Raw genomic sequence first — 19,074 nt, 5'->3', positions numbered from 1 at the left:
AACTATGATGAAATGTATCGACACCTACGGTGATGAATAAAAACGAGATATTCTGGCGAGACAAAATGTTTGGAAGTGATCCAATAGGAAGTAATCTCCATGTGCAGTAAGGTCAGATGAACACATTTGATCTGCCCCTTGGGAAGCAGTGCAGCTATCTGCCACCCTCCTTGTTTCTCATGGAGTTGCGACAAAGTGTGAATACTTGGGAGGAAGAGTAGGGGGTGATCCTATAAATATATATACATACATCATAATTATTGGTTTGTAAAAATAAAATCTGGCCTATGAGGCGTAATATATTTAACCCAGTTTTCCCAGTATGATGTAAATTTCTCCAACTTGTGGTTAACAGAAGCTGTTATCTTTTCCATGTTATAAATTTCCATTGTGATTTCCATCCATGTATTTATGTTTGGGCTCTCTGGAGATAACCATTTTCTGGTGATATTCTTTTTACAGGCCATCAGTAAAATATTTATTAAATGTTTATCATATTTAGGCCATTCCTGAGGTATATATCCAAAGAGCATAGTCTTACTCTCGAGAGGTATTTCACGTTTAAAGATATCCTGTAAGGCATTATGTATTTCTCTCCAATAATCCCTCAAGATAGAGCAGTCCCAAAAAATATGGTAATGATTTGCACTTTGCACAACTTATTAATTCACCCAATCACACCAGCACTGTTTCTAAGCTGTTAGTGCCTATCTAACATTCATACATGCATCCACACTTCAATAGATGCATCGGAGAGCAACATGGAGTTAGTATCTTGCCCAATGATGTTTGGCATTCAGACCAGGGGGAAGCCAGGAATCAAACCACCAACTTTCCAATCAGTGGATGACCTGCTCTACTGCCTGAGCTACAGCCACTATACACTATATTTATTTCTAAATAAATATATAGTAACATATTTAACCTCATACAACTAATAAAGTGCCAATGTCCACAGTCCTAGAAGAGAAAGCTGAGCCTTTAATTTGGAAATAAAGCCCATGAGGCTCAATCTGTGACCTGTGAAGAGATGGTGAAGGGTGTGGATGTGCCCTTAAGGTTCTAACTTTCCACTCTGGTTACTAGCTTCAGACAGTGGAAGGTCAATGGAAAACACTGAATGCCACAGACAATAAAAAAGAAAAGCATTTTAAGAGCTTATAGTGGTAAAAATGCCGTCTGTTAGGTTTAAGTGGGAACCTCTGTTGCCAAAAATGAAGCTAACATGTAACAACACTTTAACAGTCACATGAGGCTGTCTTCAAAAGTAAAGCAATCCCCATCATCTTGTTAAGTGATGATGTAACAATCCCATTTCTGGAATCAAACATCTGTTATGTTGGATGAAGCTCTCGCCTTCTTAATGCACTCGTTGGTCTCTCTGGGACATGAGCCCCAGAATCAGTTGTTATTTTAGGCCTCAGCACTATTCAAATATGTATGAATAGTGTATGGACACCAAATATTTTCTGCAAATTAAAGTGTAATGTCATTTGTCCATCTTTTATATATAGTCTATGGTTAGGTGCATAATTTACCTTTTACTTTCCCTTTTATTTGGGATAAGATTGCATGTATAATGTAAATGTGGTTAATTAGTTCGTAATGACCTGATGAGAATTAGCATTAAACTTCTGTTTAATGTCTGCTGCCAAAAGCCATGCACAGTACACAGATGCTGGTGTGCTGTTGGTGTGAACTACCCAGGCTGTCCACAGGGTGGAAGTGTTTGCTAAAGCAACAAATACTGACATTTGTTAAGTGGAAACAGTATTGTTTTAAGGAAACAAACAAACAAAGAAATATGTAGTGTACAGCAATGGGTTTGTTAAGATGACTTCAGTTTCATTTGCTCCACTAGGTTCATAATCACAGCTCAGGGGTCAAGAGTTTCAAGTCTGTCACTTGCACACTGATTGGACCTCACAGCAGTGTCTCTCAGTTATTTCTCCAACATTCCTTATTGCATCCAGATTAATTATCACTCCTTGCAAGGTATATTTATATAGTGAGCAAGCCTTTGACTCTGGCTTTAATTAGGATAAAGACATTTTATGATGAAACCTTACCTTTTAAAACAGCAGGTCTCTTTTGTCTAAAGCAGCACATAAAGTTGACTTTGCCCTGAAGAGGAACATGTGGCTGTGCTGTTTTTCCATGAGGATTAAATTGCCCTCTAGTATGAAACAAAATTTTAAAATGAGCCAATTTTCTATCGTTAAGTTAAGAATATGTCTCAGGGCTGACGTGCTAGACAATTCTTTTCTCTAACAGCATTGAAATGTGCTAAAACACTGAAGCAGCTCAACACCTTACTAAGATATTTTTTGCCAGTTTCTCAGAATTCTCTGGAGAAGAAATATGGTTTGGAGATGGGCAAGGAAATATGGGCAAGGGATGAAAAATCAAGTCAATGTGCAAGTGCCAGAAGCTGCATTTCCTCTAACGGCAAAAGCAAATCAATCTCCACAGACTCCCACGTTAAAAAAAGCAATGACATTACCATGCTTATTGGCTGCTGCAAAAACCAGTTTGGTCTCTAAAGCCAATTCCCCCTTTCCTATAAACTGTGCTAATGATACAAAAAAAACCACTCATTCATTATTAGTTTTATTCAGAAGGTAAAGTGGTTGAGATCTCCTCAGTGTGCCACCGTAAGCTCTGCAAAGAAAAGATGCATTCATGAGTTGAAGTGATTCTCCTGGACTTCTCTTCTCTCTTCACATCTGGCCACTGATAAGGACTTTTTTTTGTACCTCTATCTATGAATTGATTAATGTTTGTATCTGTTGAAGTGTAACAGAACTGGGGATTATTCTCTGGGTATCCCCTTTGGGGTGGCGTCAGGAAGGACACCTGACGTAAAACTCTGCAAAATCAACCTCCTGTGTTAAGAGAGCAGCTGAAAGTAGCTTTAATTATTCTCTGGGTGAAATTTCCACGGTGCTGTTATCTTTTAGGTCTTTACCTCCAGGTTAGTGCTAATACTGCATAAGACTTTTGATGAACAGAAACCTTTGAACATGCCTCCTGGTTCATGCCTTTTCTCTGTGATGAGCCCACACCTGGTGACATAATGAGCTTTTGGACTCGTGGGCGAGACTATAAAGATTAATCTCCCTTCTGTCTCATATGCAAAACACTATAAAGACCCTTAATGTTTCATCTGTGTGCATACGCAGTGTATGAGCCTGTCTGTGAGCATTTGTGTGTAGGTTAGTGCACTAATGCCTGAATGTGTGCTTTCGAATACCTCATTGCATGTCTTTATATACATATTCTATATCTGTGTGTGTATGTGTTACGGTTCATAAGAGTCTGATTGCCATGTAAAGACACTCTTAAGTTTTTTTTATGAGCCTTCTGGCTCTGGGACATTATCAGCTCAGTAATCATTGCAGCTCAGACAGAATGACTTCCAGTTTAATGTTGTGTGTAGAATGGAGGTGATAACGGGAGTCTGGAAGGGGAGGTGATGATGATGAGGAGTGAGGTACTTCTGACCTTCAGCTTTCAGCTTGAAAACCCACACTGCACCGCTTGCTTTGCAAAAGGTTTGCATGCAGCCTGAATAACTTATAAGGCTGAATTATACAAGCTCTTGATGCACTGATGATCTCTGAGAAACATTTTTCTGTTGATGAGCTTCTGGGGAGGATCTGTGAAAGGTGAATGATGCAGAAGAAACTGAGTTACTGTAAGAAATTAGGTTAAGACAGGAAATCATAGAATGAGATAACATATAATGCAAGGATGTGGGAAATATTCTGGTTTACACTCTGCTGGTCAGTAATCAGATCTCTCCCATAGTACCATTTACTGTACAATGTTTCATATAACCATGACTGGCCCATTTGCAGTGTTGGGTTAATCAGAATGGGGAAGAAAGGTGAGTTAATTGATTTTGAACATGTCATGGTTGTTCGTGTCAGATAGGCTATTCTGAGCATTTCAGAAACTGCTGATCTGCTGGGATTTTTCCCCAAACAACCATCTCTAGGGTCTGACAAGAAATCAACTAGTGAATGGCAATTTTCTGGGTGAAAATCAAAAATATCTAACCTTTAAGATGGGCTTTAACAGCAGAAGACCACTCTGGGTAACACTCCTGTCAGCTAAAAACAGGGAACTGAAACTTCAATTTGCACAAACTCATGAAAGTTAGACAATAAAGACTAGAAAAATGTTGCCTGGTCTGATGAGTCTCTATTTCTGCTGCAACAGTCAAATGGTAAGGTCAGAATTTGCTGTAAACAACGTGAAGGCAGGGATCCATTGTCAGGGCTAGACGGGCCAGTGTGTTTGTGGAAGCAGCAGTCACATGACAGGTACACTGTGAATGGATGTGATTAGCAGCAATACTCAAAATGTCTGCAGTGTTTGAACAATGCTCAGCTGGTACAATACTCAAATCATCTCAGACTGGTTTCTTGAACATGGCAATGAGTTTACTGTACTCTACACTCTACTGAAAAAAGAATTTAAAGAGCATAGCAGTTAAAAATAGACTACTATCTAGTACAAGATATAATAACTTTTATATATTAACCTAAGTGCTAAGGCCATGAGAGGTTGTGTGTACAAAACCCGCAGAAGCAATTTTACCCTACAAATTATAGTAATTGACCTGATAATTGATAAAGCAATTCTTTAATGTTTTTTATAAATAAAAGTCAAGAAAGCCCTTATCTGTCAGAGTACATTAAACAGAGTACAACATTACAAAGCAGTTAGCACCTAACCAGTTATCTAATTAAATGTTAGCATCTAAAGATATCACGCATTACTGGAAACCAAAAAAGGCCAGCAATGTCACTTAAAAAAAATGTTATGCTACATACTTGCTAACCACTAGCATATAATGTCAATACTGTGTTTGCTCTGCCGAAGTGTCTCTTTAAGATGATTTAAAAAAAAACAAAAAACAAATACAAAAAACCCTTAAAACACAATCCAGATGTTTATCCATTGGACAAAAGTCAGGAAAGATTCATGTTAGCAAGGCCGCTTGATATATAAATATAAAAATAATTGGTCAGTTCTAGTAATCACATAAATATGAGGACTTTCACAGTGATTTACCTGATCTTTACATAAAACTCTTAGTATTACCAGCCCTCTGGACAAAAGGTGGGCTTAGGCTCATTTAACCTACTAGCTATCTTTAGCACTACTTTTGTACCTTAGTGACAAAGCTCAAGGCTAGGCTAGTAAAACAGCTGCTTCACTATTCACAAATATTTTAGTATAAGCCTCAAAACAAAGTAGCACGTTGGAAAAATAACATTCCTTAACTCACGTATTTGAATAATCTTTTTACCTCTGCATGTGTTTGGCTCTTTCAACATGCTATGGAACACACACAGCCTTTGACTGATGAATAGGTTGGAAATGTCACGCCACAGGCATGGAAAAAACAGGCCAGAGGGATACAGCGCGATTCTGCATGGCATCAGGTCCATTCCCTGTAGATTCACAATGAATGGCCTGAATGAGTCAGTAAGATGGGCCACTGGTGAAACAGCGTGTGAAGGTGTGTTGCAATGTGGGTCAGCTTTTTTGATCAATGACTGGAGGTAAAAAAAAAAGGGGCTGGTGACATGTGTATTAAAATAGAACATCTGGTGACATAAGTCTGTATGGATTTCTCATGTTTTTATGCGGTGAAGTGGTTCGTTTTAAGGTCAAAGTCGAGAATCATGGATTGGTTGTGTAAGTGTGTTTGTGTGCGTGTGTGCTTATGTTTAAATAGGCCAGGAGAGGACTCCCTGGTCCACAGAGAGGAGGCCAGTGAAGGTGACCTAATATCAAAGAATGAAGCACAAATTGATTTTAGAGAATGGATTTCTGGAAGGACATTTGTGTCAGACTGAGGCAGATGGATGAGAAACCAGCCACCTAAAACAGCAGGTGCCAAGTGAAAATGCAAACCAGGCTTTTTAAACCTGGCTGGAATTTTTCTAAAATTTTAAATATGTCCTTTCTAAACCCTTTAGGGGATAGAAAAAACAAAAAATAAAAAACCAAATAACTGGGGCAGCAGGTTGGTGTAGTTATCAGTACCACATGCTTGCAGGCTGAGGGTTGGGGCTTTTCTGTGTAAAGTTTGCATGTTCTGCCTATGACCCCCAAAAAAAATCTATCCATTGACTCCAAACTGTACATAATTCAGCTGCCAGGCTTTTAACTAAAACCGAATAGAATTGACAAACTTCACCGTGTGTGTTAGAATGCATTGTAAGATTTTATTGATTACCTTCAGCGATCTTGCTCCCAGCTACATCTCTTATCTTGTAGTGGAGTACATGCTGGTACATACTTTGAGGTCCTAAAAAAGGGGACAGAGTAGTGCAGTAAGAATGAACTGTAATGCTGCGTCAGAAAAAATCAGAGAAAAAGTTATAGACTTCACACCCGCTGTCAATTTATTCATCAATTAGCCAAATGTACCTATTGTCTGGACTGCTGGAGGAAGCTGGTGTAATCCCAGGCAGGTACAGAGAGAACATGCAAACTCCACTCCAGCCACGGTCTAAACCTTTTTGCAGGGTATCACTACCAACCGCTGCACCACTGTGCCTCCTCTCACACCTCCAAATAGCTTGCACTTTCCATTTTGGGGAAAAAAAATGGCTTCAGCATTTCTCATCTGTGGTGTCCAAAAAGTAAGATTTTTCAATGATCTGACCAGCATACACAGGCAGAGTCATTGATGTGGAGCTCCTTTGCACATCACCCATTCAATGAATGGCTCAGGGGCCTCAGTTTGGGGCTGTGTTATTCATTTGACTTCTTGCAGTTCACTGACCCTTAAAGTGCTGACAGAGCTGGAAGGAAGAGCAAACGTGCCTGGCCGCAAATACGTGCCGTTGATGAATAGCTGGAAGGAGAGATCTATAAAGGGCATGGTATTACGAAGGAGGGGACAGAGGAAATATGGCCAATCCCAGAGGTTGTACAGTACAGATGACACCCCCCTAGTCCCCACTTCCAACACTTCCCCCCACCAAAGAAACATCATTAGTATTCTTGTAAAGCTTTCCATCAGCATCCAGTGCATACAAAAGAAACTGTACATTACTAGTGTTTTCTGTGAGTGGGGTGCAGCTGCTCTCAGAGGATTTAGTGGTATGCCACAGCAGAGGATGGAAGGTAGATCAGGGTTGGCGGAACTGCAGCAGAGCAGTTTGTTATTTGCTGACCGCCACTCCGAGCTCTGCAAACGGTGATGAAGTGCAAGCAAGAAGGGATTTAAAGTGACTGCAGTAGGAGAAGGGGGAGGGAGTTCTGAGACACAATAGGGTTGAATTTCCCAAGGTGTTAATAAAAAGAAGACTGAGGCCTAACCTCTTTACATCTGCCCGGTCAGAGCAACATGTCTTGGGTTAATACTGGGTTTTGTTTGAAGCCTTGATTATGCTTACTGTGCCCGTGAGTCTTTTGCTATCAGTTATGGTGTCTCCAGCTGCCTGTATTTGTGTCAGCAACAGTGTCAAATCAAAGCTTTGGCTAATTCCAAATATACAAAGTTTCAGAAACTAGAGGATGTTACATTTCATCTAAATGTAGGGCATTTAGAGCCATAATACTTTATATATATTTGGCAGTGACAAACTGCAAAAATCACATGATGTCGACAAGTAACTGTAACCCTTGGTGTGAGGTCTACCCCATCACTGGCTGAACCTAACCCAATGCTTTCATATGTCATATCTCAGCCAAATGCAACTCTGTATCTGGTCCAGTGAATAAGAGGATGAGTTGTGGTCAGTGTTGGGGTTGCTACTTAGGAAAAGTAATGTATTACACAGGTACACGAGGTACAGAACCATTCCCAGATAGAGTGTTTTGCATTAGGGAAAGGTAATGTGGCATGCAAAGTAGGAAAAGAAACCAGCTGTTACGAGTTTCTTAAATGTGAACACTGTGTTTATCCTAGTAAAGGAGAGTAAACTCAACATGTCCATTTTGACTGACAGATCACCACACATGTGGGGTGTTAGGTGGTGTTAAATATGCATTCATTAAGGTAGTAGTATCCATCCTTCATAATGATGTGAGACCCAATGACAAAAGCATGCAACAGTGCTTCACACCGGTGGTGAGAGGTACCAAGAGACTCGAGTTCATTTCTCACTTTCAGCACAAAGAGAAAGGCTGTATGCTAGACCTTCTGGAGAACCTCGTTCAAATTCAAGAATGAACAATTTAACCTAGTGTAACAGATCTCAGACATCAGCATATGTCAGCTGAGCAGCTAAGTAGGGGAAGAGGGGATAAACTAGTGTCTTTTTAATTTAAAACCAAACCAATAGGCAAAACAACCCTCCCGTTTTTAGTTGTTGTGAGATAATGATGATCGGTGTAATGCTCCCTACACATATTCAGTTTAGAGGGCACTTCTGTGTTATGTTGTTGAGATGCTGGCATGTGACAACACGTTTAATGCTCTAATGTGGAAACAAGGACAACAGAGATGAGGTTATACATCTCACTTTAACTTTAAATTGAAAATCTTTCCTGAAACGTTAAATATAAGCTTTAAATAACTGTTTAATAAATGTATACAGTCTAACTGTAATTAACAGAAAATATGTGGACAAAAGAAAACTGGATTAATTACTGCTACAGCTGTGAGAAAATGTGTCAGGTCAGCCCAAAGGAATGTCAGGAAGAGGATGCAGAAGAAGTTCAGTCTCTTGGCAGCACGTCTATGTGCATTTACAATGCAAAGGCAGAAGGCTGAAAAGGCTGAAAAGGTTAACTCTGTTTCCTAAAAGCTATTTTTAAATGCTGCTCATTCGCATGAATAAATATAAGGACATGCTTCAGCTGAATACCAGGGAAAGTTATTTGATCCATTAGTCATGTAGAGGAAATAACACGCATCAGTGAGAATAGTCAACATGCCTAGCTTTTATTATTTATTTACAGCCCACCCTTAAGGCCAAGCTGTGGCTTACGGTTTTACAGAAACACAACCCCATCTACACAAAAATTGCTTTGCTTATGCTTAATCTCTACATTTCATGAAATTCATCCTGGTAGTTTTTGTGTAATCTTTACAAACTGACAAAAAACTGACTAAATAGTACTGTAAAAAAGCCTTAGCAAAGCATCCACCTTAGTTGAGGAATTAACTTTTCCCTTAAATAATAAACTCAGCTGCACATTAATGTCTTAACTTCAAGACATAAGGTCATTAGTGACTTCTGAGTGTGTGGGTTAGGTTCAAATCCGGCTCTACATGGGAATTCACCAATGTGGTGTCTAAAAATGAAGAACTGTGACTGAAACACACGTATGAGACTTGATCTGAAAGATTTTCTAGACTCTTAGACTATGCTACTGTGGTATGTGGAGAAAATGCAACCTGTTCTGGTAGCTGTTATACCTCAGTCACAGGTCTAGAGTTGCTAAGGAAAAATGCATATTCTCCAATCGATCGCAAGTGTCATGTAAGATGCTGTGGATTGGACGCAAAATGCAGGACTCACAGACACAGATGGTTGAACTTAAAGAGGTGCTGGGCAAAAAAACACTCAAAAAATAAACTCACGAAAAACAAACCTTAACTAGAAAACTGGGAAAGCAGGAGCAAGGAAAACCCACAACACAGAGAACACACACATGCATGGGACGACGCAACAACAGGAAGAGGAAAACACAGGGCTTAAATACATGAGACATAACAAAGGAAGTACACACAGGCAGGAAACACAGCTGGGACTAATAGACAGAATGACACGGGGGAAATAAAACACACCAGAGTTTGATAAAGTTTTCTTTCAGCTACACTAGCTACAATAGGCAAATATTCAGAAAATAGAACATGATATCTCATCCCAACTGGCCAGATGGCAGATGACACCACCCACCCTGAGCCTATGTCTACTGGAGGTTTCTTCCTGTTAAAGATTTTTTTTTCTTCCCACTGTCGCCAAAGATCTTGGCAACAGTGGGGAGGAACTGTTGGGGTTGTCTGTTTTCTTTGTATTATCACAGGGTCTTTAAATTGCAATGCAAAGTGCCTTAAGACAACTGTTGTTGTGATTTGGCACTATATATATATAATAACATTAAAATTAAAATAGATGAAAATGAATTAAATTGATACCTTTTAAATGAAATCGAATACATTCATTCTGGCATTTGAGGTTTTCTATTAAAAGCTTTTCCATTAAGATATTTCAAACAGACCAGAGACTAATATAAAATGAGGTGGATATCACATTAACCAAGTGCAACAGGCTGACATTGAATCAGAATACCCTTTGAGGCAGGATCAAAGCAAGATCAATGATCAAACAGAAAATGCATTCACTGTATTATAAACAGACATTTTTTTCTGCTGCTACATGTCATCAAAAAGATTTTACTTTTTTTTTTTGATATGGTAGTGTTATGAATGATCTCAAGTGTTTTTCTTTTGACTTGTATGAATTTTCTTAAAATACAGAATTTTTAAAACCACAAAGGTGTTTTTTAGCAGATTGTTTGGTTTTGGCAGAAGAGTCATTTAAAAAAAATGTTTTCTTTCGTTTTTCACATTTTTGCCATTGTGAAAATCTATTATTATAGATTTCACAATGGCTTGGATTCGAGAGACAGACACTATCTCTACTTTTAAGATTAGGCTTAAAACTTTCCTTTTTGATAAAGCACATAGTTAAGGCTGGCCCAGGTGACCCTGAATCCTCCCTTAGTTATGCTGCAATATGTTAGGGGATTCCCATGATGCATTGAGTATTTCTCCTTCAGTCACATTTCCCACTCACTGTGTTAATAGACCTTAATAGACCATGTCTTTTAACCTGTCTTCCTTCTCTCCCCAACCGGTCACCACAGATGGCCGCCCCTTGCTGAGCCTGGTTCTGCTGGAGGTTTCTTCCAGCAGAAGGGAGTTTTTCCTTCCCACTGTCGCCAACGTGCTTGCTCATAGGGGGTCATATGATTGCTGGGTTTTTCTCTGTATATATTATTGTAGGGTCTACCTTACAATACAAAGCGCCTTAAGGCGCTGTTGTTGTTATTTGGTGCTGTATAAATAAAACTAAATTGAATTGAACTTAACTGAACTGAATTCTCCCTAAAACTCTGTGCAACATTCTTCCTTCTTCAACTTCCACTCATCATGAAGAGTCAGCCACATGCTGGCTGCTGATAAACTGCTATTTTCTGTTACTAGTTACTAGGTAAAAGAGAAAATGAAGTTCTTTCTGAATAAATAATTTATTTGAACTGACTTCACAGAGACCTGAGAATCAAGATATGCCAGGTATATGAAAGTTAAGTGCCATTTGATTCTCATGTGGTAGGTGTATTGTTACTTTGCATTAAATGTTCTCTTTTTATACTTTACTTTGAGTGTGGTGAAGAAAAAAGATAAAAATAAATACATTGTTTTTTTCTGGGTAACTTCAACATGGGAAACCAGAGTATCACATATACATCTGCCCTGGAAAACTGACTGGTAAAATGTAACTACGACAGAGTAGACAGGTGATCCTTGAAGAGTAAATGAGTGAAATCCAGTATGCAGCATAACTTATAGCAGATCAGTCCTTTAGTTCAGTCTCTGGAATTACCCTGCACTTCACACTGTGCAGTAGATTTATAGTTGTGTGGCTGAAAGGTCAAATGCTCTTAATGTAAAATTATAAAATGTGTATCTGAAATATTAATTAGGTCCCTGACCAAGCAAAAGGCCACCTCTTCTGTTGCTGATGAATATGATGCTACAAGAACGCCAACAAGAAGATAAATAAGCAAGTGTCCTTTAAAGTGTTCTCTCTTCTAAGTGGATTTGAATTTATTTGGGCAAGTATTTTATGTGTTTTACATCCTTTCCTGAACTACACCATTAGGAAGCATTCAAAAATTAAATATTTGAAAATTAAAAACTTTGTTCAAGGAGAGTCAGAAGGATGCAGAAGAATGTGAGTCGAGCTCAAGAGAGGTGTTCAGTTCAGTAAGCAGTTGTGGTCCTCGCTGATATATGTCAATGTGTATACGCATACACAAGACTGGGTTTCACATCTTTATTATTTGCACTATTTGCAAGTTATTCCACATAGAAGTCAGGTGCAATGTTACCTATTGTGAAATGTAATTGGCCTCGCTAGAAGTCTGACTAGCTATCCAAACAGCTAAACATGAACCCAGGAACTCCAGACAATAGATGAGATCTTATGAAGTTTACTGGTTCTTTCATTTTGTGAAACTGTAACAATAAAGCATATGTGGAAATGTACATTACTCATCTGTACTGTTAACAACAACGTGTGCCTTAAACCAATGACCTAACAATGCATTTGAGAAGCTAGCATGACGCTAATTAGCATATGAATAGCACATTGAAAGCTTGTTAACTGTGATCCATCATACATAAAGACAACACTTGGAATGTCTCATTGCTTTTTACCATTAAATACTTACTGACAATGCTTTAACAAACACCCAAAGAAAGACATGAATGTGGAGCGGCCATCTTGAAACAGCATAGCAAGAAAACATGAACTTCCTGTCTAACTCTTCTTCTACTGTCACAAAATATCGACTTAAAGGGGCCACAGGGCAACTAAGCAGTAACATAACATGAAATGAAGAAACAGAAACTCATCAGAGAAATAAAGGGAAGCATATATGTTTTAGGTACTGTAGAACATCTGACCAATGTTGTTCATTAATGCTACTTTAATATATCTGTTCCGTATTAGTATGCTGCACATGCACGCAGTGAGACGGGGCAAGAGAGAAGGGACCCGACCCTGGAATGTGATGACTAACGTGTAATGGTTGCTTTGTTTCGAAGTAAATGATGCTCGATGATATTCACGAACCCTGAGTCATTATTAAACGACAAACAGGTACGTATCAACAGGTATCAACTCTGTGGAGTTACCATGATGATGATGAAAGCTAATAAAATGTATAACTCACCAATTTATTAAAGTGTGAATGGCAAACTTAACCCTGTCCCACTTTCATGATATCCCTGTGTTACTCATTCACTTCAACTCAAAGTTGTTGCAGATCCTCTGCTGGCTCCTGGAGAGAATCACTCCAGACACAGTTAACTGCCTCGTTAACAGAATCGATAGAAATACTATTTTAGCCTTTTATAACAATGAAGTTAGGGGTGAAGCGGCTCTGATTTGCAGGTTTACTGACACAGACAGGTTTAGCCAATTATTTTTCGCTCTCTCTTGTAATTGAAATCACCGAAGTGGATGTCTTATGGAATATTTTTGAATGGAAGTATCTGAAGTTTCCTATTACTCTTACTTAGCAGTAATTAAAAGTTAGCAGTAATTAAAAGTCTATACAGTTTATAGATCCAGCTTGCCAATCAATCTAGCTAGTGCCGCCTGGTAACATGTTCTCTCAGGTAGTATGACCTACCTTCTGTTCTAAATATGCTCATTTCTAACCAACATGTTGGTGGCCAATTGGAGATAAAGTATCTGAATTTCAGGAGGCCGTCCACACCTCCAAACACGCCCCTTCCGGTTCTTATCTGTATATGATTCCCCAGTTTTACAAGCTGTTCACTCGTGCCCCACCCACGCTTGTCTTTTTCAATTTTTTTCACTTCTTTACTTCTCATTAGTACATGGGGATCTGCCAGGCCCAGAAGCTGCTGCCAGTCCCCTCCGAGGCCTTCCCCAAACCACAGCTCAATTCACGTTTAAGCCATGTCAACCCTGAAATGATGACGTGGGCCCAGCTATTTAATTGCTAACTTTGAGGCTTTAAAAATAATGGATGACTTCATAGCTAAATTAAGTTTTTTGTATCTAGACAGTGTTAAGTTAAGCTACCAACGATAAGTTAGCTAAATTAGATAAGGTAGCTTAACTTAACACTGTCCTCGACCTTAAACACTCATTGTACTTTCATAGCATTCATGAATCAAATACAAACTGATTACATGAGTTTTAGAACACTTCTAACTAAACAATATGACCTTGATAGATTGCCTTACATTGTTGTCATTACTTCATCTCTAGCCCCACAAAGTCTATAAGACGCATTCACATAGCTCTTTATTATCTTCCTGTATGTGCTTTCTATCATGCACACACACACACATGATTGACTCAGGGACAATCTGGGTTTCAGAGTCATGCTCAAGGACGTTTTCTGGGGGGACTGAACCACTGACCTTGTTGTTATTGGATGACCCACACCATCTCCTGAACTACACAGATTTTTGTTTAGTTAAATGACCTTCTGGGGTCAGATGGTTAATTAGATCAGTGTAATAATAACATGAAAAATGCAAAGGTGTTTCATGAAACAGAAAAGAACTTCAGAGTCAGCCATGCTTCTCTATCAAACAGCTCCTTTCACATACAAATTTCCATCATTTATATAAAAGTTTTGTCTTTCAGGTCCAAAGCAGATACCACAGAAGCAAAAAATAAAAGTCCTGCAATACATTATGTTGCAAATATTGATATTGATGCTCTACAAAATGTGCTTTATATATAAACCTGCAAATTCAACTGTGACAACACAAAGGTGTTCACTAATTTTTGGGGGAGCTTTAATTGTCCTGAAGATGGTGCTCAATTTTTTGTCACACTGACAAACACCACATCAGCTGCAACACCCCAACAACAAAGAACGAGGTCTGACTTTTCATTCTATCCCTCGGTTTCACTGTAATTTCCAGACACAACAGATGAACCCATAACATTGATTTATATGGATAAATGTATGCAAATAAACTGGATTACTTGCCCTGCTTTTTATTTACATACCACAGATCCCTAATGGTTCACCGTTAGAAATGAGAAGCTGTTACAAAGTCATTTTCTGACTTCAACTGCTATCAGAAAGGAGCCATTTCACTGATACATTACTCAGCTGAGTTTACAAGAACAGCATTTCTGTTTAGAAACTCCAAAGCAAACAGTGAATTCAGACAGCGATAATAGTTTAAAAAAAAAAAAAAAAGGAGGAAGAAGAAGAAGAAGAAGAAGAATCCCAGAAAGGCAGTTGAGCACCGTGTGCTGTGAAAAGTCTGCACCTCCCACTGCTTCTTTCTCAACAGTCACGACTATCTCACAGTCCAAGCCACCTTAGTTAAAGGTCATTCTGTTTGTCAGCCTGAGTGGGAGAAAGAAGGGAAAAAGAGATGGGAAGCAGGGAAACAGCAGGACATATGTGTGGAGTACCAAAAAAGCCCAAATTGCAAAGACAAACGAACCTTTAGTGCCAACTGATTGATGTAATTTGCTGCAAAAAGTGGAGCTGGTTTAGGCAGTAAAATTCACTCCCATGCCGGGTCAGACAACACAATATTTTAGTCTGTTACAACAGTCACTGTGTCAGATTGTCGATCGTGCCTTTTCATGACTGAGAGATATGATGGACTACATGTCATACACCGATCAATTGCACTCGCCTTCTTTCAACAATGAAGAAAGGAGGTGATGGCCCACAATTTCTGGGAAAAGTAAAACATTGATGGCAATCGAAGTGGTTTATATGATACTGGCTGTCTTGTCTTACTTCTTTTCACAGGTTTACTGTTACACTGGCACCATTATTGCCATTTTCCTGGTGTTCCTGTTGATCAACCTTACAGAAGTGACATAACAGCAGTGAAAGAACTAAAAAAAAATAAAATCCCCCCATGCCCGTCTTTCTGCCACAATTTGTTGAGGTGCTACACTTCATCAAAGCCAGTGTGCTTCATTATCTTATACAATAACTACTGAAAATAATGCCAGTTTTTGGTCCTCAACCCAAATGTTGCTGAAATGTCACGGTTCTGGGTCAGTTCTGTCATGAATCGCTGTGTGGCAGGCAGGAGATGTGGACCCAAAATGCAAGCGCTCAGACTCAAGGTGTTAACTCAAAGTCACAGCTTTATTGGCTGGCAGGAAAAAACCATCTAAACTCAACTGGGAAACAACAACCTAAAACTCACAGCAAGACACAGGGCAATCCACACAGCATGAGAGACGACGCAACACTGACTCAGCGAAACACAGGGTTTAAATACAATGGGAAGTAATGAGGGGAATGAGACACAGAAGGAGAGCACAGCTGGGAGAAATCAGAACTGACGAGACAAGCAAAGCAGGACGCATTCACATAAGACACGGACCATCAAAGTAAAACAGGAATTAGCACAGATGCAAACTAGACTAGGGGAGAAAGAGCAAATAAGAAATACAGAGAGCTACTAAATACTCAGAGAACTAAACAGAATACAAGAACACCAAACTAAGACACTACACTAAAGAACAAGCTGGGACAACAAAGAGAACTAAGAACATAATACAGAAAACTCAGAGGCACAAGAAACTCAAAACACTGGGTCACTGACCCAGGACCGTGACAGGTTCGACCCAGCATTTTTGAGTTTATTATGTTTTGGGTTTATTTTTGCATTATGGAGTATTTTGGGGTTCTCTGGTGTTTTGATTATTTACGATAGATTTTATTACTGTGGTTCTGGTTTCAGGGTTTTGTTCACAGGGTTTGTGTTCTCATGTTTTGTGTGGGTTTAGTTCTGTGTCTGGTCTGCGTCCTTGTGTAGTGTTCTTGTTTCCCGTTTTATTGTGAAGGTCTGCGTCTAAAGTGAATGTGTTCAGTTTCACCTCTTTTCTTGTTGATTACTCCCAGCTGTGTCCCCCACCTGTGTGTGTGTGTGTGTGTGTGTATAAGTGTAATCTCCCTGTGTTTCTCTGTGTATTTAAGTCGCATCCTCTGTCTTTGTAGTTGCTGGTCCGTCTGTGTATTTACTCTGCTTCATCTGTGTGTTTCCCTGCCGTTAACCGCTAACCGCTAACCGTCAACCGTCAACCACCAACCACTCGCTCTCATTCATGTTCAGGTTCGTGTTCTGTAGTCAGTTTGTTCCCAGTATAGTTTAGTCTTTGCTCCGTTCGCCATTTGTCGATTTTTATTTTGTGTTTAATAAACCACCCTCACACCTTTACAAGTGCCTGGGTTGGGATCCTCCTTTATTTCTCCACACGGCTCATCTCACTCGCCGTGACATGAACCTGCCTATTCATTGAGCATTCATGGTGAGGCACTCTCCTAAAAACAGGAGCACAGTAAAAGTCTACAATGATGTACGACCTAGAGTAAGTTATTGGCATAAAGTACACCTTAAATGCATGATTTCTAAATGTCCTCATTTATCAATGCCTAGCTATGAACTGAAGTGCCGCAAGTTTAAAGCTATAAAATAAAATAAAAGGCTCTGTAGCTTCACCAACCACCTGTAGCAGCAGCTGAGGTCTTCCAGTTCACAGCAAGGAAACCCTTCATCCTGTCAAAAACTACTCTTGCAGCCAGTTCCCCCCCCCCACACCAAAATCAGATGCAATCAGTATTTTACTATAAATAACATCATTAAAATTACTCCACTGAGCACAACATAGTGTATCAGGTTTATAACATTTTACAGATTATCATTTTTTTTAATCAATATGAAGAACTTAAATTTAAATTTCAGAAAATAAGATCTTGAAATCATCTATTAAAATGATCCACTGCTGTCACAATTTAATCCATTTCAAAATTCTATGCAGATTATTGTACCAGTCAAAGTGCTGGACACACAAAGTATGCAACCTTTGCTTTTTTCCATTTGTTTGATTAAGCTTGTAATCGCAAATATCTAATAATTAATGCCAGTTAAAAGTTGTTGAAAGAAGAAAGAAAGAAAGAGTACTTTATTGGTCCCCGTAGGGAAAATCCCTCTCTGCATTTAACCCATTCACTCAGTGAAGCAGTGGGCAGCCATTGGGCGCCCGGGGAGCAGTGTATAGGGACGGTACCTTGCTCAGGGGTACCTCAGGGTAGCTGTTCAGGGGAATCGAACCCCCGACCTTCCGATCATGGGGCCACCACTCTACCTACTGAGCTATCCCTGCCCTACCCCTGCCCTACCCTCAGACTACCCTCAGACAAAGTATTAGGGTGTTAGCTGCCTCCTCTAATCTGTCCAATACAAAACAAACGTTGTCTAATGTCACTGATGCGGTCAGCAACTTTAACGGCTTCCAGCTTAGTCACACACTGCTGACAGTTGGCACCAATTCTGCAATCAGCATTTGTCACAAGTCAGCCAGTAGGGTTGTGTCGGTCACCAAACTGATCGCACAAGTTTTCAATGGGGTTGCAGTCAGGACTGCAAGCAGGCCAATCCATCATCTCCAATTTGGAGGTAGTCTTTGATAAACAGAATCTGGCTCATTGTTAAACATAACATTCCTCCACATGTTCAGGATCCATTACACCAGTATGCAGTCTGGTCCGGATTGTCTAGGTAGAGAGTCTTGAGGCATGCTTAATCATCTAGATAAGGAAATCCCAAAAAGCTGATTCTGTTTATCTAGACGTAATGTTTTCACTTGGACAAAACCACTAGAAAGGGTAGCGAGCCATCATCAATATCGTCCTGCAAAAATTGACTGCACATGTGTAAAAGACTACAGTTCCTAAGTGCATCTAGTACATCTCCTATTTGGAACTTGGCCTTCAATTTGGAGATGGTTCTAAGCCTCACTCTCAAAAATGCTGCAGCCTGGTTTTGCACAACACTAGTTTGAAGATGGCCTGTAGCATGGATCCTATCTAGATCAGTCAAATGTGGAACACTTGGAGAAAACAACAACTGACTGCTGTAGCAGGGTCCATGCTCACAGGTTCTTCTAATGAGGCACCTGTGAGTGCCTGTTTGTCTCTTCAAAAACCAACTTTAAAAACTCCGGTTCTGATAAGTGAAGCAAATGTTGGGGTACCTTAAAAAGACTTTAAAGGTCAGGAGGGGTCAACTGATCTGGTTCCAAGTCGGTCTTTATAGAAGAAAATGATGGTCCTCTCTGCAGGCAACAGGACGGATAAAGCAGGATGCTTTAAAGTGTTGTTGACGAGCTGTTACCATGGTGAAAGGAAGTCAGTGGAGCATACATTTGCCCTCATTTAAATAGGTATTCTGTATTTATCAATCAAAGTACAGAGGCATTAAACCTTTATTATTTTACCCATTTGCACATATTGTTAACAGGAAGCATTGCTGTGCTGGAGTTAAAAAAAAAA

Source organism: Pundamilia nyererei, unplaced genomic scaffold (genome assembly GCF_000239375.1).
Source record: "Pundamilia nyererei isolate P.nyererei 1_Seehausen unplaced genomic scaffold, PunNye1.0 scaffold00167, whole genome shotgun sequence".
NCBI classification, from domain to species: domain Eukaryota; kingdom Metazoa; phylum Chordata; class Actinopteri; order Cichliformes; family Cichlidae; genus Pundamilia; species Pundamilia nyererei.
This window is presented reverse-complemented; position numbering follows the sequence as displayed.